Source organism: Malaya genurostris, chromosome 2 (genome assembly GCF_030247185.1).
Source record: "Malaya genurostris strain Urasoe2022 chromosome 2, Malgen_1.1, whole genome shotgun sequence".
In the NCBI taxonomy this organism is placed as follows: Eukaryota; Metazoa; Arthropoda; class Insecta; order Diptera; family Culicidae; genus Malaya; species Malaya genurostris.
Window position 1 is genome coordinate 139,023,227 of NC_080571.1, and position 22,294 is coordinate 139,045,520.

At 37.4% G+C, this 22,294-nt stretch overlaps 1 protein-coding gene across 15 annotated transcripts in view; it reads right to left on the minus strand.

Moving 5' to 3' along the window:
* Positions 1–22,294, minus strand: part of LOC131430107 (regulating synaptic membrane exocytosis protein 2) — a 1,567,561-nt gene that overhangs the window by 1,503,378 nt on the left and 41,889 nt on the right. The window contains exon 1 of one of the 15 annotated variants that reach the window (XM_058594799.1): positions 9,626–10,369. The exons of the other annotated variants lie outside the window; for them this stretch is intronic. The gene's annotated coding sequence lies outside the window, so the exon portion shown is untranslated. Of the gene's footprint in view, positions 1–9,625; positions 10,370–22,294 lie in introns of those variants that run through there. 15 annotated transcript variants of the gene reach the window in all.

Sequence of the window (22,294 nt, forward strand, 5' to 3'; positions counted from 1 at the left end):
TTCACTACATAGTTCCAACTATATCTCAACGCTTTCTTTAATATCAAAGGTATCATCATTGATGAGCTAACATGATTGGTGCAGATGTTCTCAATACTAGACATACGCGTCTCCAAGATATTACTGGGAATTATGATGATCCTTTCGGAGGAATGAACATAATTTTCTGTTGAGATTTGCGCCAACTTCCGTCTGTCAATGTACGATTCGTTTATAAGCCTAGACGCAATTCATTTCATGGTGCAGTTTTCTGGCAATCACTAGACTTCTTCCTATTAGTTAAAGATATGCGACAAAATGGTTCAGTGTTTTCGACTATACTAACTAAAATCGGGAACGGTGAGCAAATGAGTGCAGACGAAACTAAACTGATTGAAAGTCGTTTTCGCCCAATTGAGTGGTGTAACAGACATATCCACGAAATTGACGTAGGACTGCATGTGTATAGAAAGCAATTGATTTGATACCGTTTAAAATTTGTAGTATTGAAAAGGACCATTCGGTTTCAAAAGATTGCGTTTGTATATTATTCTCTCTGTGACTTTGAGAAACCCTTAGAATGGCCGATTGATTGATTTTTCTCTATCGCTCACATTTCGGTGTATTTTTCTCGAATGCGAACGACCAGCAGCTGAATGATGATGCAATCACTCATATATTTCAATGTTTTAGTGAAAGAAACTATCAAAATGCTGTACGAGATTCATTTCTGATATCCAGAAGGACCAAATTGTAGAATTCTCTACGATATTAAACACTGTTCGGAACTTTTTTCTCGAACGATGAAGCGAAATGTGAACTAACGTTCGTTTGTTGCAAATTTCGCAAACCGAAAAGTGCACAAAGCTAATCAAATTATTCAAGACTTGCGCTAAACTGATGACTTTTAGCTTCAATTTGCAAAAAAGTAATCTTAATAGATAACAATAAGAGCCATTAGAGCAGCTGATTTTGTATAATGTTACTCATCGTTTTCTACCTTCAGTTTTCTTTTTTGTCGTGAATACGACTTACTTTACTATGGGGCGCCTTTTCAAAATTTACCCTCTGAGAGAGTGATAAGTTTTTGATTGTGAATATCTTCTGTTATATCTAACGAATCAACATAATTCTTGCTACATGCCATCGGAAATATGATCACAATTTTATGATAAAACTTTCAGTTGTGTGACATATGCTCAAATAGTTCAAAATTAAACTTTTCTGAAATGTTTGGTATAAACGAGTATCAAAGAAGATAATTTATAAGGCGCGTTTGCCTCTCGTATTTTGAAAGCTCATAGCTCAGTGATCTGTAGAAGGATTTATATAATCTAACTACCAATAGAATCGAAAATTTTCAACTTGAACGTGTATTACAACAATATTGAAGTTTTTCAATAGTACACTATTGAAAAACCTGTTTGATTTAACCCATGCCAGCACCAGCCAATCAGAACGCGAGATGTCTGCATCTATACAAGAGCATCCATATAAAAGTTGAATGGTTCATTTCTCCTACCATTAGATTCGTCATCTAACACTCGATGTGGATAGACGAATAACCTACTACGACTAATTTCGATTTTGTTTTATTTTTTATTCGCAGTTGTCTACCTACCCAAGCTATGGGTAAAAACCGCCATAGATCCGAGAAGGATCCAAAGGATGCTAAGCGTCTGAAGCCAAGTGATGTACAGGTAAACGACCGTTTGCTGAGTAAAAACCAATATGCTGATCTGCCAGTAGATGTCGAAGAGGAACTGCAGAAGAAGGAAAATATGCCGCCTTTCTACCTGAAGGGCTTCCCACCAACTCTACGCTCGGATTTCAACACACTGATCAGCAAAGGACTACAGGCAACAATTCGTTTATGTACTGAAGGCTACAAAATAACTGTTCCGGCTTTGAACCACTACAAAGGAGTGGAATGCTATCTGAAGCAGACAAAAGCGGAATACTTCACACACGATATTGCCGCCAACAAACCTATGAAGGTTGTACTTCGAGGACTACCCGACATGATGGAAGCCGAACTAAAGCAGGCACTGTCGGAGGCTGGACTAAAGCCTGAACGCACGGCATGAGCTGTGGGGAAACAGAAGACAGAACCGAAACGGATTCGTACTTGCCGAAGATTACGAAGCTGGACAATACAACATCTTCGCTCCGGATCAACCAACGCGACTTTCCAGATCGGGAGTTCATTCCATTTTGGATATATTCATCAGCAACATCGCCATAGACAGCTCTCCGGTTGTCTTCAACGAGCTCTCTTCCGACCACTTTCCAGTAATATTGACGTTGGGATCTTCACCAGAAACAGTGCCTATTCGACCTCGGAGGAACTATTATCGCACCGATTGGGTCCAATTTCAACAAATCGCCGACCAACTTATTAATATCAATGTTCCACTAGATTCCCCGATGGAAATCGATGCGGCCCTATCTTCCTTCCAGCATTCAATCACAGTCGCTCGTGATAGGACGGTTCCAGTACAACATATGCCGAGTTCCTCTCTTCAAATCGACAGTGTCACCAAGAAACTCATCCGACTTCGAAATATCAACCGGAGGCAGTATCAACGAACTGGCATTCTAGATAGGAAGACTACTTATAACAACTTAACTAGGATAATCCAGGAAAGGATATCTGAGCTTCGCAACAGGAACTTCCAGCAAAAGCTTCGAGAAATTCTCCCACATTCAAAGCCCTTCTGGTCCTTAACGAAGGTGCTTAAGAAAAAACCGAAGTCTATTCCTCCTCTGATGTCATCCCAGGACGCAGCTGAAGGAATACCTTTAATCACACCAGTAGAGAAAGCAAATGCGCTAGGCCAGCAGTTTGTGTGTTCTCACAATTTAGGAATTAACATTGTTAGTCCATATGAAAGAGCCGTTGCTGATAGCGTAGCTGAGGTTGACCAATCAGACAGCTTGGTTCCTGAGGAAAGTAGAGTCACTGCGAATGAGCTGATGGCTTTTGTGAAAAAATCCAAAAATATGAAGGCCCCCGGTTTCGACAACACATTCAACATTGAGCTGAAACATTTGAGTATTCGCTCATTTGTCTTCTTAGCTAAACTTTTCAACAGGTGCTGGGAGCTTGGTTACTTCCCTTCAATGTGGAAGTTAGCTAAAGTTATCCCAGTTTTGAAACCGGGGAAAGATCCTTCCTTTTCCAACAGCTATCGGCCCATCAGCTTACTCTCTGCCCTATCCAAGCTGTTTGAAAAGTCAATACAAAGGCGAATTCTTGCTTTCGCAGATGAACAGGATATATTTCTGGAAGAACAGTTTGGGTTCCGGAAAGGAAGATCCACCATCCACCAACTCACAAGGGTTAACAACGTCATCCAGCAAAACAAATCAGTGTCCAAAACGACTGCCATGGCAATATTGGATATTGAAAAGGCATTCGATAATGTGTGGCACGATGGACTGGTGTTCAAACTGCATCGGTATAATTTTCCCATGTATCTTATTAAAATTATCAAAAATTATCTTGCAGATAGAGCATTCCAGGTTTCTCTGAATAATGCACTTTCAGAAAGATTTACTATTCCTGCTGGTGTACCCCAGGGAAGTATCCTAGGTCCCATTCTATACAACATTTTCACATCAGACATCCCACCTCTTCCAGGTGGTGGTGTTCTATCACAATTTGCTGATGATACTGCCATTCTTTACAAAGGTCGTGTCATTAATGCTCTGAAAAATAAACTACAGACAGGTCTGGACGCTTTAACGGAATATTTTACAAGGTGGAAAATTGTGATCAATGCAGCAAAAACTCAGGTCATCTTGTTTCCACATTCAAGATCTCCAAAACTTGTACCATCAAACGAATGCAGAATACGATTCGGTGATGAGGTCATTCAATGGTCCGATGAAGTTATCTATCTAGGACTCACTTTTGACAGACATCTGATATTCAGGTCACATGTTGACAAAATCGTTCAAAAATGCAGCATACTCATTAGGTCTCTGTATCCGCTGATTTGTAGAACATCTAAACTATGCCTGAAGAATCAGATGGCTGTCTATAAACAAATCATCTACCCCGCAATTGAATACGCAGTCCCTGTTTGGCGGGGTTGTGCACGAACACACAAACTTAGGCTTCAACGCATTCAAAGTAAGATCTTAAAGATGATTCTAAATCTACCCCCTTGGACAAGGACTAGTGAAGTACATGAGATTGCCTCACTGGATATACTAGAACAAAAATTCGAACAATACTGCACGAAATTTGAAGAGAGGTGCTCAATCTCTAAAATACAAATAATTCAAAATTTGTACGTATTAGGTTAGGGATAGTTATAGACATTTTATAAATAATTAAAATAAATATTATGATTAAACATTAGTATGTAAAACAAGAGTAACTAAAACACCTATTATTAATAACGAATCGTATGAACAACAAAGATGAAAGGCCAAAGGGTCAAAACACTTGTACTGTAAAATGTTGATGTAATACACAAAAATAAAATTAATAAACAGATATTTATGCAAAAAAAAAAAAAAAAAAAAAATTCTCCTACCATTTGCTGAGCAAGTCTTCCCGAAACAAGACACACGACAGCAACATCGAGGACCTGTCGTCTCATTGTTTCCCGATATGAATGCACGAGACACCGTCAGCACAATGACACCGAAAAAGGCAGCCAAAAAGTCCAGCAAGGCCCATTGCCGAAACAAGACACACACGAGAACCATCTCAGATCTCAATATTTCCTACCAAAAGATTCATCAAGATGGGAGTTAAAATAATTTGTACCGTCACTAACACATTCAATTACGAACGGCAATGCGAAAGCGAAAGTGATGATTTTGAACACATCTTAATACTAGTTTACAAATATGCCGTGCGAAACAGAGTTGCCACAGATCAGTATGTGTTTTTGTCGCGATCACTTCAGTATGCGGCCGAAAACAAAAATTTTTAGAACAAATGTTTCCACTTGATTTGCGCATTCAAAGCAATTCTAAATATTTCTTTATCACAGTGATGTGGTCGTCCTGAAAAGGACGGGGTTTTCAACGGATGGCCAGCTGCAGATGGCGAGGGATGATTTTCGTTTTCTTGTTGTCACGGGCAGCGTTACCGGCCATTTCCAACACTTCGGCAACCAAGTACTCCATCACTGCCGCCAGATAGACCGATGCACCAGCACCGACACGCTCGGCGTAGTTCCCCTTCCGAGGGAAACGATGGATTCTGCCGCCAACTGGGCACTTCAGACCAGCACGGTTTGAGCGGGACTTTGCTTTGCCCTTAACTGTTCCTCCACAAGATGCTGTTAGCAGCTCGTCAGCCAATTCAGTATTACTAGCTGCCGCTCTGCTAACTCTCTCTTTTATATCGTTTCACTATTTCCCGTTCTGCGTATAGGAAAGGAATTCTAACAAAGGGGACGTCCGTCCACCGCTACCACTAGCACGTATAAAAGGAAATGTGATGTGAGAAATAGCGTCATTTAAATTAAAGCAGCTACTCTGAACGTACGAGACACCGTCAGCACGATGGCACCGAAAAGATGGCAGATTTGTACCGTCACTAACACATTCAAGTACGAACAGCAATGCGAAAGCGAATGTTGAACACATCTTTATACTAGTATGGGGTCGTGTGAAAATATGCCACGCGAAACAGGGTTGCCATATATACAGATTAATCTGTTTTATCATTATTATTATTATTATTATTATTATTATTATTATTATTATTATTATTATTATTATTATTATTATTATTATTATTATTATTATTATTATTATTATTATTATTATTATTATTATTATTATTATTATTATTATTATTATTATTATTATTATTATTATTATTATTATTATTATTATTATTATTATTATTATTATTATTATTATTATTATTATTATTATTATTATTATTATTATTATTATTATTATTATTATTATTATTATTATTATTATTATTATTATTATTATTATTATTATTATTATTATTATTATTATTATTATTATTATTATTATTATTATTATTATTATTATTATTATTATTATTATTATTATTATTATTATTATTATTATTATTATTATTATTATTATTATTATTATTATTATTATTATTATTATTATTATTATTATTATTATTATTATTATTATTATTATTATTATTATTATTATTATTATTATTATTATTATTATTATTATTATTATTATTATTATTATTATTATTTTTATTATTATTATTATTATTATTATTATTATTATTATTATTATTCTTATTATTATTATTATTATTATTATTATTATTATTATTATTATTATTATTATTATTCTTATTATTATTATTATTATTATTATTATTATTATTATTATTATTATTATTATTATTATTATTATTATTATTATTATTATTATTATTATTATTATTATTATTATTATTATTATTATTCTTATTATTATTATTATTATTATTATTATTTGAATCACTCTTGCATACCGAATATCGTAGATACATTTCAGACCAGGCCATTGCAATTGTATCGTACTGAAATTTCGAGAAGAATCAGATATCTTCGAACTTCATAGCTTCAATAAAAATAAACTACAAATTTGTCGTACCTAGCTTCCTATATTAGCAAATCTAACTGTAACTAATGTAACTGTATTTTAATGTAGGTGTATCGCTTCAAATTCTATTAGTGAAAAAGAGGAAAGCTGGCACAATTCATACAATCAATCAAATAACTGATATTCGGAAAAGTGATGGGAGCGTGTCAGTTTTTACGTATTCACGACATCCAGTTATGTCTCTGACATTACTCACCCGCCTTTTTTTCTCAAATTCAAACGACCAGAAGCTGGATGATGCAATCACTCTTGTTTGAAGCGAAACTCACACTGCGAATGTCCAACAGTAGAAATGCTCACAGAAGAACTAGTTGTTTCTTTGTGCGTATAGGAACGGAACCTCATATTCGCCATTGACTGAAACACCAGTTAAATGATGCCGGGTGTAGTTTCACTGTCTTGGAGTAGATGGCAGTCTGCGCACCCGATGGGTCTCCGTTCATGGATTGTCATAGACTGAAGCTAGCAAACGTGCAACAGGTTCTATTTATAGATTCAGTTGATTTTGTTGTTTCATGTTTGGACCTATTTTTTCACTATTTAAACAATGTTTTCGTAATAAAAGAGGTAATAACAACAATCTTACATCTTTTCCCATTCGTTTCATGAAAGAATTAGATAAAATACTGAATCAGGGAAAAAGTTATTAAGAAATCAAATCTAGAGTAATAACGTTACACTTTCGTGTCGTGAAATTTTGAAAATGCACCCAGGTGAGCATAGTAACGAAAGACGTAGTGCTATGTCAAAATGGACCGGAAGCGATAAGACTTTATCATCGCAACATAGATGTAGAACAATACAACAACGAAGTGATAGAAGTGATAGATTGTGTTCCGTACGATGTTCTTGTAGGATACAAAGATGCTAGTCAGTTGGTAAATTCTCGTTTTCCACTTTACAAGATGAGCGTCGCCGAATATGGCGGTTTACCATATTTACTGCGTCTTTCCGTTGGTATGCCAAATATGATAACCACCAATGTTGATGTAGAAGATTGTATTGTAAATGGCGCCTTTGAGGAACTAAAATACGTGGAACATGTTGAAGATGATTCCACTGAACAGATTGCAAAACTGTGACTCAAATTCGAAAGAGAAGCGGTTGGTGCTGCTCTAAGAAACAAATGTAGACCCGCCGTTTATTCTAGACCTGGTATATTCTGTATGGCTGCGTATTTCCAAGCGATCTACAAATATAAAGCTAAATGGCATCATTGAATGTAAACGCATACTATTTCCAATTTTTAGTACTTGTGTACTAGCTGCTAGCTGTGTACTACTGTCCTAGGGGGGGCGGCCCGTTTGGCATAAGGTCATTTGGCATAATACCGTTTGGCATAACGCTGTTTGGCATAATGGTTATTTGGCATAACAGTTATTTGGCATAATGGTCTTTTGGCATAATGGTCATTTGGCATAATGCCATTTGGCATAATAATAATGGCATTTGCAATATTTTAATCTAATGAAAATTGTCGTATGTGTTTCGATCGATTGATGTTGTGCAAGGGAAACTCCAACGAAATATGTGAAACCTTTTTATATAAGCAACTCACTTAGTGCCAGCACAATATTCTGTTCGTCATAGATGATTCAGGTCGAGACGGCCGAAGGCCGCGAGTGCGCCGGCGACCCGCCGTCGGAAGCGCCGGCCACTGCGGGGGGCAGCGCCCCCGCAGAAATCACCTCTGTCTAGTTGCGGGCGTTTGCCCGGATTACCCAAAGCTAGGAGCTATCCCTCAGTTAAGTCCGAACGAGCGGCAGCGAGGTCGGACACCAGGTCATTAAAAACGATGCGGCGTAGCCGCATTAGACTTTTCAAAATTGCACTAAATTTGAACAATTTCTATTAAGCAGCATGTTCATCTGTTATGCCAAATGACTGTTATGCCAAATGACCATTATGCCAAATGACCATTATGCCAAATAACCATTATGCCAAATAACCATTATGCCAAACGGCGTTATGCCAAACGGTATTATGCCAAACGACTTTATGCCAAACGTGGTAGCCCCTGTCCTAGGAGATATATTCATCGAGATTGTGTACGACTACGATAAGGGCCAGGACCAGCAATTGGTGTACGTTGGTTTGTCGTGAGCTACTCGTTTGATGGTCTCTATCTGAGAAATACTTCAAATTCCTTCCAATTCCATCATTCTAAGGGATCTAAATCATCGAAGGTGTAAGATTTCAAAAGTAAGTCATCGTCTAAGCACTCTTAGTGATAAGTTGTAGAATATTGTAGAAAGTTGTGACTCTGCTAGCACATTGATCAACCGTCTCATTGTGTATAGTTTGAGAGATCACGCTTTGTATATATTCATAGATCGAAGTTTGACCAGCGTAGACATCCTTGCATTGAGTGAAACATGGATAGATGATCATTCCTCAGTAGATTTGCAAAGGTTTAGCCGCATCATTCAATCCAAACGTGTCAACACGAGAGCTGGAGGTGTTGCAATTCACAAAAGGAATAGAGAATCCGTAATCAGAACTAATTAGCTCAAGTGGCACGTTCCCCTAGTTATTAGAAGATTTGTACCAACTAAAGCACGTGGATGGTTCTTTTGGCGACATATGTGCTGCTATGTTAGTAGTAATGGACACTAATGTATTACTGGTTTCGATCATTTAAATTATAATTGGTTCATTGGTCAGCCGGAACATTAGGTTTGATTTTTTTGGGGAATAAAACCATAGCCACAACAGGTTGAAATTTCCGTCATTCGTTTTTGTGAATTTGTGTTGTTTTTTGAAATCCGAAGATCCAGGGGTGAAATCATGTAAGGTGATAAGTGACTATCACCTCCTGGTGATAAAGAGGTGATCACCAGAATGTTTGGAATCACCGAAGGTGATCACTTTTACTATCACCATCACCGGTGATTGAGCCAACTTTACTCCACTCACTGTCAAGAAACGTCAATTTTTCAGGAGTAAAATATTTTTCATTCACTTTACGATAATGGCATTTCACAGAGCTTTTAAATGCTAGTTCCATTTTGGAAATTTTACTCACCGGTACTACGAATATCCACTATGATTAGCAGCAACTAATTGTCCAAAAATATTGCCTTATTTAGTTCAACTCACAAGAAGAAAATTAAGAACGCAGTTTAATCTTTTTTTACTCATTCAGTTGAACGAGACTGATATATCGCTCACTAAGTCACGGCCATGTAAATTGTGTCAATGATCGCCGTGCGGCGATCGCTCAAACAAAGCGGCGTCGTACCGTGGTATATTGAATGCATTGTCTATTGTTTTTGCATGGTTCACTTTGCTTTAATTTCTCCCCCAGCTGTGTGTCGGGCCGGTTTGGTTTGTGCATGAATGATGGGTGAATGTGTGAAGTGTAATGAAAAAATAACCATATCGGATATTAGAATTGCATGTTCAGTTTGCGAGAATGGCTATCACCAGCGCTGTACTGGGCTTACGAGAGCCATGGCCGGTTGGGTTTCAGATACACCGGCGCTTTTGTTTAAATGTGCTGATTGCTTGGAAGGTGCCGCGATGGCTAATGTGATGCCAAAGGATGATGTTCTTTCGCTTATTAGTGATATGAAGAAGGAGATGGAAAAATTCAAATCCATCACTGATTCGTTTGCTGGTGTGCGAGAGAGCATCGAGGCACACATTAATAACGCGATAGAAAAGGGAATCGATAGACTGATCAGATCTTCCAATGATGCTCTGGAGAGCAAAATGGCCTGCTTAGAAAACAGTGTGGCCAAAAAGTTGGACGATTTGAAAAGTTTGTTGATTTTGAATAATCAGCAAAATAATAATGATATGGTTGTAATGAATAGAAAGAGAATTGTTGCAAATAGGAAGACTCATTCGGAGTCGGATGGAAATCCTAGACGAAAGAGAAAAGTTATTTCAAATACTGATGATGAACCGCTTGATAAGAATATTGTTAATGAAGGTAACGACGAAGTATTTGATAGAAATAACAAAAAGTCATACGCGGACGTTCTATCTGGGAAATTTTCTGGAAAAAGAACTAATAGCAATAGAAATCGTAAGACTCGCTCGGTTATTATGATCAAACCTGTCGAGTCTTCGCAAACGAGCGATGACACGAGAAAGGTTTTGAAGGGTAGGTTAGATCCAAGAACACATACAATTAGTAATTTTAAAAATGGTAAAGATGGCTCGATTATTGTTGAGTGCGCAGCAGGAGAGGACATTCAATCAGTGAAAGAAAACATTGAAAGTAATTTAGGAACTGAATACAATGCTGTTATACCCAAGCCCGGGAAACCAAAACTGAAAATAGTGGGGATGAGTGATCGATATTCCTCTGATGTATTTATTGACCTATTGAAAAGTCAGAATCAGGAAATTTCGATCGAAGATGTAAAAGTTGTTGCTGACTTTGAGAATCCACGCTTCAAATATAACAAATATAGTGTTATAATTGAGGTTAATAAGAAGACTTATTCCAGCTTGATGGCAGCCGGCAAGGTTTGCATCGGCTGGGATAGGTGTTCGGTTTTCGAGTCGTTCAACGTATTGCGCTGTTTCAGGTGTGGTGAGTTTGGTCACTAGAGCACCGAATGTTTAAACAGTGAAAATTGTTCCAAATGTAATTCCGCACATAGAACATCTGAGTGTTCTTCAACTGAATTCAAATGCGTTAATTGTCTGAAAATGAACAAAGAAAGGAAATTGAATTTAGACATTCACCATCCAGCATTTAGTAAGCAGTGTCCTGTATATCTGAGATTGCTTGAAACGAGAAAGAACAACATTATGTCAATGGAATAGCAACTAATGGATGAGAGGCATTCAGATATTTTTTATTTGAACATAGCCGGTTTGTCTTCTAATTATGTCGCATTGCGTCATCTTATAGAGGATAGACACCCTTCATTAGTTTTGCTCTCAGAAACACATATAGTTGATTCTGACGCTTTCGATCAGTTCAGTGTTCCGGGTTACACTGTTGCTTTTTGTTTGTCCCATTCCAGGCACACGGGTGGAGTTGCAATTTACGCCAGAGAATCAATTAAATTCAGCATTCGATCAAACGAAGCAGTTGGAAATAATTGGTTCTTGGGTATATCAGTTGAAAGAGGCATGCAGATGGGAAATTATGGAGTTGTTTACCACTCTCCAAGTTCAAGCGATCGCCATTTTCTGGAAATTCTAGAAAACTGGTGGGAGAATTTCGTCGATTTCGGTAAACTAAATATTATTACTGGAGATTTTAATATTGATTGGCTCAGTGATCAAGGTTCGACTCAATTGAAACAGTTAGCAGAATTCTTCAATTTGAGGCAAACTGTGAATGAATTTACAAGAATTTCGAGATACAGTAAAACATTGATAGATCACGTGTATTCCAATTTCGACGGTATTTATTCAAATGTGGAATCCGATTGCAAGATTTCAGATCATGAAACAATTGCAATTTCCGTAACGAGTAGCTCTAGAAATGAGGAAGATACGGTGAAAATCAAGTGTTGGAAAAACTATTCAAAGCAATTTCTATCTCGACTTGTATCAAGAAGCTTGGGTTGTACACAGTTGACTGGAAATTTGGATCACAGAGCATCTATTCTTACTGACATATTAAAAAAGTGTACTAATGAATTGGTAACTGAAAAGTATGTTAGTTCGAACAGCTCGAGTAGTTGGTACTCAATAGACCTCTTACGGTTAAAACGGGAGAGGGATAAACAGTACAAGAGATTCTGTAGAACTAACAATGATTGTCACTGGAGTAGATATACACAAGCTCGAAATATTTATTCACGGGCCCTGAAGAAGACTAGATATGAATACATACAGAGGAAGATCGATCAAAATCAACAAAACAGCAGAGAGTTATGGAAAATTCTCAAACAGTTGATCAAGCCTACACATAGTGCATCGAAAAGCATAACTTTTGATGGTATAGAAGAACACACAGAACAAATTATATCTGAAAAGTTCAACAGTTATTTCATAAATAGTGTTCAGCAGATCAATCAAAGTATTGAATTGGTAGGTGAACCTGTTGAAATAACACAGCCGATGAATAACTATTGTAGACTTGATGAATTTCAACCAATCACTTTTGAACAATTGAAAAATATTTGTTTTAATTTGGGAAAATCGACTGGTATTGACAATGTTAACTCAAAAGTGATACAGGATTGCTTTCATATTATCGGACACGATCTACTGGATTTGGTAAATGAATCGTTGAACACGGGGCACGTGCCTGAGGTGTGGAAAGAATCTCTGGTGGTTCCTATCCCTAAGGTTACTGGAACGGATAAAGCCGAGGAGTACCGTCCCATTAACATGTTGCACACGCTGGAAAAAATTCTGGAACTTGTTGTTAAAGATCAGCTGATTAACTATTTGAACTCTAACAGTTTGCTAATACCGGAACAATCGGGATATCGTGAGGGTCACTCTTGTGAGACCGCTTTGAACCTAGTGTTGGCAAAATGGAAGGAGAAAATCGAAGTCAAAGAGAGTATTTTTGCTGTGTTCTTGGATCTGAAGAGAGCCTTTGAAACAATTTCAAGACCTTTATTGTTGCAGACATTACAGCGTTTTGGCATCGGGGGAGTGGAACACGAATGGTTTGAAAACTATTTATGTGGTAGATCTCAAAAGACTGTTTTTAACGATGTAGTGTCTAGTTCCCTCGGTAATTCACTTGGTGTGCCTCAGGGAAGTGTGTTAGGTCCTATTCTATTTATTATGTATATTAACGATATGAAGCGAGTCTTACGTTTCTGTGATATAAATTTGTTTGCTGATGATACTGTTCTGTTCATTACGGCTAAAGATTTCAATGAAGCTGTTGCACATTTGAACGAGGATCTAAGTTCGCTGGTTCGATGGTTAAAATTTAAGCAACTGAAACTAAACGTCGCGAAAACTAAACATATGGTTATTTCTTCTGTTAGCACAGGTCATGACGCCAATGTGGAAATTGATGGTGAAACTATTGATCGCGTTAGAGAAATGAAGTATCTTGGAGTCATAATTGATGAAAAGTTAACATTCAAATCTCATATCAATAACGTCATCAAGAAGATTGCCAAAAAGTATGGTGTATTATGTCGTTTGAAAAATGACTTAACGACCCATAGTAAGATTCTTTTGTATAAAACAGTCATTTCACCACACATTGACTTTTGCCCATCCATTCTGTTTCTTGCTAATAACACACAAATCTTGAGATTACAGCGACTGCAAAATAAGATCATGCGATTAATTCTAAAATGTAGTAGATATACCTCCTCAGATTTTCTACTGAACGCATTACAATGGCTTTCAGTGAAACAGAGAATTTACTACTTAACCATGATATTCATTTTCAAAATCTTAAATGGTATGTTGCCTCGATATTTGTGTGATCGAATTGAAAGAGGAACTGATCTGCATAGGTACAATACCAGAAACGCATCTGGTGCTAGAACACCAAGCTTTCTGTTAGCCAGATCGCAAAACTCATTGTTGTACAAGGGAATAAGTTTTTTCAATTCGATGCCAAGAGAAATCAAACGCGCGACGGCATTGGTGGAGTTCAAAAAGTTATGTATTTCACACATAAAGTCCGCTTTGTAAGCAAATATTTAGTTAGTTAGTTCAAATTTTTTTTAGATTTTTTTTTTACGTGTTACGAAGATTGTATTTTCTTTTTCTTTTTGTTTATATATATTATTGTGAGACGTATTAAGTTACTATGTTCGGTATGATGATGATGGATTTTTAGTTTGTTTGAGAGTTGAAAATAATGAGCAGTCTACAAACGTTTGAGCCTCGCGCGCGAAGCAGGTAGTGACTATTTGGAAAGTGAACAGGACTGGCCGAAGAGCCTTAGCATTCAGTGTGTTAAGTTTGCTCTTGACCTTGATCGCAAGGTTTGATTAATAATTTAAGGAATAGATTCGGGAAACTAATTGGGATCGACAGTTGTTGATGGAATTGGGCTTGGCTCTGCTCATCCGCAGTCTCGTTACTCCATCGTAGCTGATGTGTGTAGCGATGAACTGGTCCGGCAGGAAGGGCCAGGTGAATTACTGTCTGATACTGGTAAAGATATCGGGTTCGATTCCTGATGTGATCAAGGATCTTCCCGGGTTGGAAATTTTCTTGATTAACCCTGGATAGTAAATCCGAAATATTTGAATGTTATTTTGTGGTCAGTCGTTCTTTTGAAGAAGAATCAATACCTGCTAGATTAATCAGATCGTTTTCTTTTGTTTACTGGTTAAGATATGTGCAAAAATATTAATTATCATTTAGATAACTCGTTCTGCTCACACCTTTGTAGGGGTATGAGGTGGGACCATCATCATCATCATCTAATTCTACTGAAAATGTTAGCATAGATTTTTTATGTTGTTACGTTATATGCAACAGGAGATGTCTACATTCATAAACTTATCACTTTTCCAGAAAGCAATTTATCTTTGACTCTACGAACACCCCAATGATATTCCTTCAAAAAATAATTACAACATAAATGAATTGATTTAATTGATAAATACTACTGTTCATTCTATGAATTCTTTAAACTATATAAACTAAGTTACTTTTCATTTTGGTATTTAATTTTGACAATTTTATTTAAAAAATATCCTCTCCGACCAATATTGGTAGGTTATGTTTATATCAGTGGCTTAAAATTCACCTAACGGACAATAATTTATAAAGCCACTTCTCAAAAAATCAAATCACTACTGAAAGTGATAACTAAATTGCTATCACCTCCATTTTGACATGAAGGTGATTAAATCGTGGTGACCATCACCTTACGTAATGCCAACGTTTGATAGTGATGTTAGCCTTTCAGCAGTGGTGACAGAACTTGGTGATTATCACCTTACATGATTCCAAATTTTCAAAAGTGATAATCACTTGGTGATAATCACCTTACATGATTCCACCCCAGAATTTTAACCAAAGAAAAACAAACAAATAAAAAATTTCCGAACAATCAGTTAGATTCAATTGGTTTACAGTTTACGGTAGTTGTTTGACAGTTCAGCAATTACCGAACGATCGGTAATCAATTTAATTACCGAACTGATTACCGAAGGTTACAATACATTTATAATTTGCACCGACGTCTGCGAAGCTGTTAACCGCTGGCGATTCTAAGATGAGACGTGAAGATAATTTAATTTGAGCTGAAAACTACTGTTAAGTCATTGATGAAGTTCGAAGATCAAATATTTGTTACTTCTGGTTCCGGATATATAATGATCTAAATCACGAAACCTCGCTTTATTTAGTATCACTCAATTTTCTCGGAGATAGCTAAACTAATTTAAATAAACTTAGGCTCGATTGAAAGCTACTATTGGATCATTAAGAAGGTATGAAAATCAAATGGCTGTCAGAAAAGTAGTAGAATTGCTGGAAAACCCGACTATTCGACTCAGCTACACGAAATCGAAAATGTCAGTGTGTGCATTAGAATTTAGTATCACTCAATTTTCTCGGAGATAGCTAAACTAATTTAAATAAACTTAGGCTCGATTGAAAGCTACTATTGGATCATTAAGAAGGTATGAAAATCAAATGGCTGTCAGAAAAGTAGTAGAATTGCTGGAAAACCCGACTATTCGACTCAGCTACACGAAATCGAAAATGTCAGTGTGTGCATTAGAAAGATTTTCCTCTCAGCACAATTTTCTCCGAGATGGCTGAGCCGATTTCAACAGTCTTATTTGAAGTGTAGTGAGTGATCGGGTAGTGGACACAGCACCAGAAACACCCTCCGAAAAGTCGGTTTAAACAGTGAAAACTGCGCGGGTGGAAGCTATATTGTGGTTTCAATGTTTTCAAAGGGTAGTTACACGCTATAATGATGCATTAAAGGTATTTTAGTGGCTATTTATGCATATTTTAAAGTGCCGATCAGCCAAAATTTATGGCTGCTGGTCTGTTTTCGCCATGGTCGCTTCGATCATCGCGTTTCGCTGTTTTTATTATAGTGCCGGTCAAACACCGGTATATAGAATTCCGTGTCGGAGCTCGAATACCTCCATGGTTCAGAAGCGGTGTAAAATACACTCACTGCTGCGAGGTTTTCATTAGCACTTTTGCTAGTATATATTTTTGATATGAACTCATATCATTCAGGTAAGTTTATTCTTCCTATGTGTGTCACTGCGAAGAAATAAATGTTTTTGCACTCTATCTTCACTTAACGTTCGATTTCTTTGGACACTTAGGTATGTGACAGATGCAAAATACACACCCATCATTCGCCTTCGCAACTGGTGGTGTAAAACTATAATATGGTCAATACCGGTACGATAATAAAGTTTCAAACTTTCTTGTTTGAGTACCCTCTATATGTGTTAATAGCTTTCTTGCTCATCTTCACACGATCTATCGCTGTGTGATCGCTAGATTTAAATTGTATCCCTATACTACTTGGAGCCATGCAGGGATTCTGCGCGGTAAGCTAGCGCTAGCTGTTCTACAGGGTCCGGCACTCGAAGTGTAACCAATTAAAAAGGCCATAAATTCAGTTTGGAAAATTACTTTTACTTAATTCAAAGTACAAAATGTGTAAAAATAATACAAAATTCAGAATCAATTCACTTTTGCTCGATATGACCACCTTTTGCCTTGACTTGATGACTTGAGAGAGCGAAGGAGTTGCTTCGTTTGGCCGAATGTGACTTGCAGGTATTTTGGCCCACTCGCGGACAATAACTTTTTTCAGCGCCTCGAGACTGGTGTATCTTTTAGTTCGGACTTAGCTCTCCAAAATGGCCCAAAGAGAATAATCCATTGGATTCGCATCTGGTGAATTCGAGAACCATTGTGTGGACGTGATGAAGTTCGGAACGTTGTTTTTCAGCCATTCTTGGTCCACTCGAGCTTTGTGAGACGGTGCCGAGTTCTGCTGAAACGTCCATGATCTGCCACCGAAATTTTTGTCTGCCCACGGCTTCAAAGCAACCTCCAGAATACTTTCCCGATAATATGTCGCATTTACCTTGACGCCAGGCTCGATGAAAACGATTGGAGAGCGCCCATCTGCGGTTACAGCGGCCCAAACCATTATCTGTTGCGGGTGCTGCCTCCTGGTGGCCAATCGATGACTCAAATTCTCGTATAAACGGTCGGTCAAGTAAACCCTATCGTTTTGAGAGTTTACGAATTGCTCAAGTGGAAAAATTTTCTCGTCAGAAAATACAATGTTCGGAAATTGACCGCTTTCGGCCGAACGAAGCAACTCCTTCGCTCTCTCAATTCATCAAGTCAAGGCAAAAGGTGGTCATATCGAGCAAAAGTGAATTGATTCTGAATTTTGTATTATTTTTACACATTTTGTACTTTGAATTAAGTAAAGATAATTTTCCAAACTGAATTTATGGCCTTTTTAATTGGTTACACTTCGAGTGCCGGACCCTGTATATAGATATAGGAGTGATAAATTGTACACCGCGGTTTGGGAACTGCTCGCGAACAGTGCTGCTTACATTGTCTTTCCTTCTTCCCTTGGCTGTGGAACAGTGAATTAGATGCAAATCAGAGGTCATTGCACACTGACCTATGTGGTATTGATTGTTCTGTGGTTTATCACAGACCTTTGAGGGGTTGCTCAGGGTTTTTCATTTGAGCTGCAGGCTTGCCGACATGTCTTGAACGTTTTGCACCGCTGTGTGTACAATTTATTACTCCCACTTAACACTTCAAGTGCATCTTTGGTCAGTGTGTGCAGATGTGGACAGTTTTTTACACTCGTCCATAAGAAGCATTTACATTTACTCGTGAATAAAATTTCGTACAAATTCACTGCCATAGGCGAATTTGGGATTACCTAATTAGGGTTAAAGCATCAGAGAGTATCCAGCTCCGTTCCTCCGTTCGCAGTAGGTCCGAAGATATCAAGGGAAACGTGCCATTTGAGGCGAATTCAACAATCTGATTTGAAAGCTACTTTTCGAACGTGAATCAAGTTTGACGATAAATTGGCTATCATTTTCAGCGCCGGAATGCAAATTTAGCACTTAAGTCACATAATCGGCAACATCCTTCAAACCAAATATTTAGCGATAGTAAATTTTGACTGGGTCATTGGCCACTTTCCGAAATAATTTTGCGTATAGATAAAAGCATTATTTCTCGGATACGTCACTTGTACGATTATGTAGCAGAAGCTTCAAATGTCAGCCATATGATCTCCGAATTCGATGCACAACAACAGTATAAGTCTGGAATGAGCAATATTCATTGAAATCTGTCCATCCACATTTGAGAATATGGAGCGGTAATCAGTTATGTCGTTTACGTCACTTATCATCAATCGGTTCAACCATCTTCTTACATTAAACTATACGGGGCCATAAGTCAATTGAAAGTATCAAAAGTAGCTTCGTAACCTTTTTCTGTTATAATTTTGAACGATAACAACTCAATCACTTGTTGATCAATTATATAAGAAGACGGCTGGAGGAATATAAGGTCCGCCGTAAGTTGCAATGCTGCAGCCGTACTAGGTACGAGGTTGCCTAATCAAGGAATTGACTGGTTTGACGGCGAATGTCAACAGTTCGACGATGAGAAGAATGAAGCAAGGGCATGCTACAACACGGCACCGGAGAAAAAAGCGCCAGCAGAAAGACCAAGACCGCGAAGCGATGTAACATCGGTACCATGCAAATGACACACGGAAGTTAATAGAGATGGTGAACCGCTCGCGTAAAGGCTACACACCACAGGCCGAAATGTACCAAGATACCAGTGGCAACCTTCTCACGAACGAACGTGATGTGATCGACCGGTGGAAACAGTACTGACGAGCATCTGAATGGCGAAACACAAGATACAGAGAACGACACAGGAATCAATCTGGGTGCACGCTCAGTCGATGACAGATTCCTAGCACCTGACTGCCGGAGATAAGTGATGAGATCGGCAAGCTGAGGAGCAACATAGCCGCGTACAATGAACAGTTGCCAGGCGAGCTGCTCAACCATGGAGGAGAGGCACTGATTAGAGTGCTGCACTGGATGATTTCTAAGATTTGGAAGAAGGAGATTCTACCGCAGGAATGGATGAAGTGGTATGTCCCATCCACAAAAACATTGGTAAGCTAGATTGTTGCAACTATCGCGCAATAACATTGCTGTACGCCGCCAACAAGGTACTCTTCCAAAACCTTTGTCATCATCTATCACCAATAGCTAAGGAATTCGTAGGGCCGTGCCAAGCGGGATTTACTGGAGCCCGCGCCACTACGGATTACATATTCGCGATAAAACAATTACTCCAGAAAAGTCGTGAATACAAAGTACCCACGCATCACCTATTCATTAACATCAAAACGACATACAACACAATCGATCGAGAAAAGCTATGGCAGATCATGCACGAATGAGGTTTTCTGGATAAAATGACGCGATTGATCGAAGCAACGATTGATATAGTGATGTGTTACGTCCGAGTATCTGCGACGCTTTCGAATCCCTTCGAATCTTACTTAGAAACCTGATACACTGATGATGAATACAAGTAGTATTCGAAATACGTATCTGCGATGTGACGTCCATTATACATGTCTTAAGAGTGTTGTGAGATGTAAAAGGTGTAAAAATTTTTTATTCTATCATAAACATTCTACTAAACACTCAGACCGTGTTAATTAGAAAATCTAGAAGAATTTTACCCATTATTGCATTGTCGCTCTAAATGATGGTGTGAAATTCAATAGCAACCTATGGGACTATGAGACTTTTTATTTTATGAGTGACAATATTTGACACATACTCACACACATTCACGCACAGACACAAACATTGCTCACCTTGATAAACTGGGCCGAATGATATAAAACACTTAACCCTCTGGGTTAATTTTCACTTAGTTTCATTTCTTTCGGTACGTCAGTAAAGACACAGCACTTCGGTGTGATAAGTGTATATGTGAATAGCACACGTGTGCTCGGCGGTTTATGTTGAACCGTTAGGTGGCGTTAGCAGTTCAATATAAACTGCTGACGCACTGATGAACTGAAAGCAAAACGTAAAAAATTAAAACAGATACGCCTTCCAATTCGTCTTCTAACGAAAGTAATTTATTAATAGTTAGATCGGCCATGTAATCTTCTAATGACAGTTACGCTAGCGTAACAGGTAGACAACTATCACTTAATTCTTCTTATATAAAGAAAAGAAACAACAAAACAGGAACGCCTTCCAATTCTTCATCTAATAAAAGTTACACTAGCGTAACAGGTAGATATGTACATACCAATATTCCTTCAATGCAATTCGCTTCTTTAATCAAAGTCGATTTAGGCGATATAACGGAAAATAAAATGATCTACTTACAAGATCAGCTTTCTCAAATAATCATCCGAATGAATTCGACTTTATCACTTTTTGAAGCATTTCAAGTTGGATGGCAATTTGCAAATAATATTATAATGAATTTAAAATTTCACAATGATGTTGAATAATTTTTTGAATATTTTAAATTGGAATGCTCGATCTTTAAAATCAAGTAAAGATGAATATTATAATTTTCTCAACGTTCACAAAATTCATATGGCTAATATTGTGACAGAAACATTTCTTAAATCAAATGTCAAATTGAAAATCCACCTTATGTGGTTCATCGATTTGACAGGTTTATTGGAATGGGTGGTGGAGTTGTCTTTTTTGTCCAACGGCAAATTAAACATCGAATGTTACCTTCTTTCAATATTAAAGTTATAGAAAGCTTGGGAATCGAAGTAAAGTTATAGAAAGCTTGGGAATCGAAATTGAAACTTGGGAATCGAAATCAAAGTCACATTTGTAGTGAACCTACTACATGCTGACTTTGACTCAGATCATCTTCCAGTAATATTCAGACTTTTCAATGAAGTTATAACTAATATAATAAGTTCTATATTCAACTATCATAGAGCTAATAGATTTGAATACAGATCTCACATTGAAAATGATGTGGATCATGAAATTATTTTAGAAAATTCTGCGGACATCGACACAGCAATAGATATTTTAAACCATTATATTATCTAAAAATCTTTCAGTTCCCAAAGCTCAAACTAAATTAAATTCTCCTACCATCGATGACAATCTTCAACTGTTCATTCGGTTGAAAAATGTTCGTGGGCGACAATACCAACGTTCTCATGATCCTGCTATTAAAAATATAGTTGAGGATTTACAAAAAGAATTATTTAAATTAAACCATGTTCTAAATCTTCTGGAAACTTTCTAAGGTTCTTAAGAAACCTCAGAAACCAATTCCTGCTCTCAAGAAAGAAAATCAATTACTTCTTCACTAGATTTCCGTTTGAGTTGTTAGTAGAATATTGTCACTAAAAGTACTGTTGTTGTGCCGTTTAATATATACAATAGCACGTCATTACACTCTCACAAAATCACTATTTTCATAAAAGTGTATCAAACGTACGTATTTCGGAATGTTATTTACATCCTTCCTCGGTGTATCGGTTTTATAAGTTCACTCGCACTGAAATATGATCATATTTAGTATATAAGTTTTTTCCCCATCTCACAATACAAGTAGGTTTACAATTTTCCCTGCACAAAAATCACAGAATTGTTGAAGCAAATGATGTCGTAAGGTAGCGCTTCGCCGTGGTCAAGTCGAAGCGAGACAACTCACTGCTTCCTCTTGCTTTGTCGCCGAAATTTCACTCTAAATTGCAAATTTCTCCAATACTAACCCG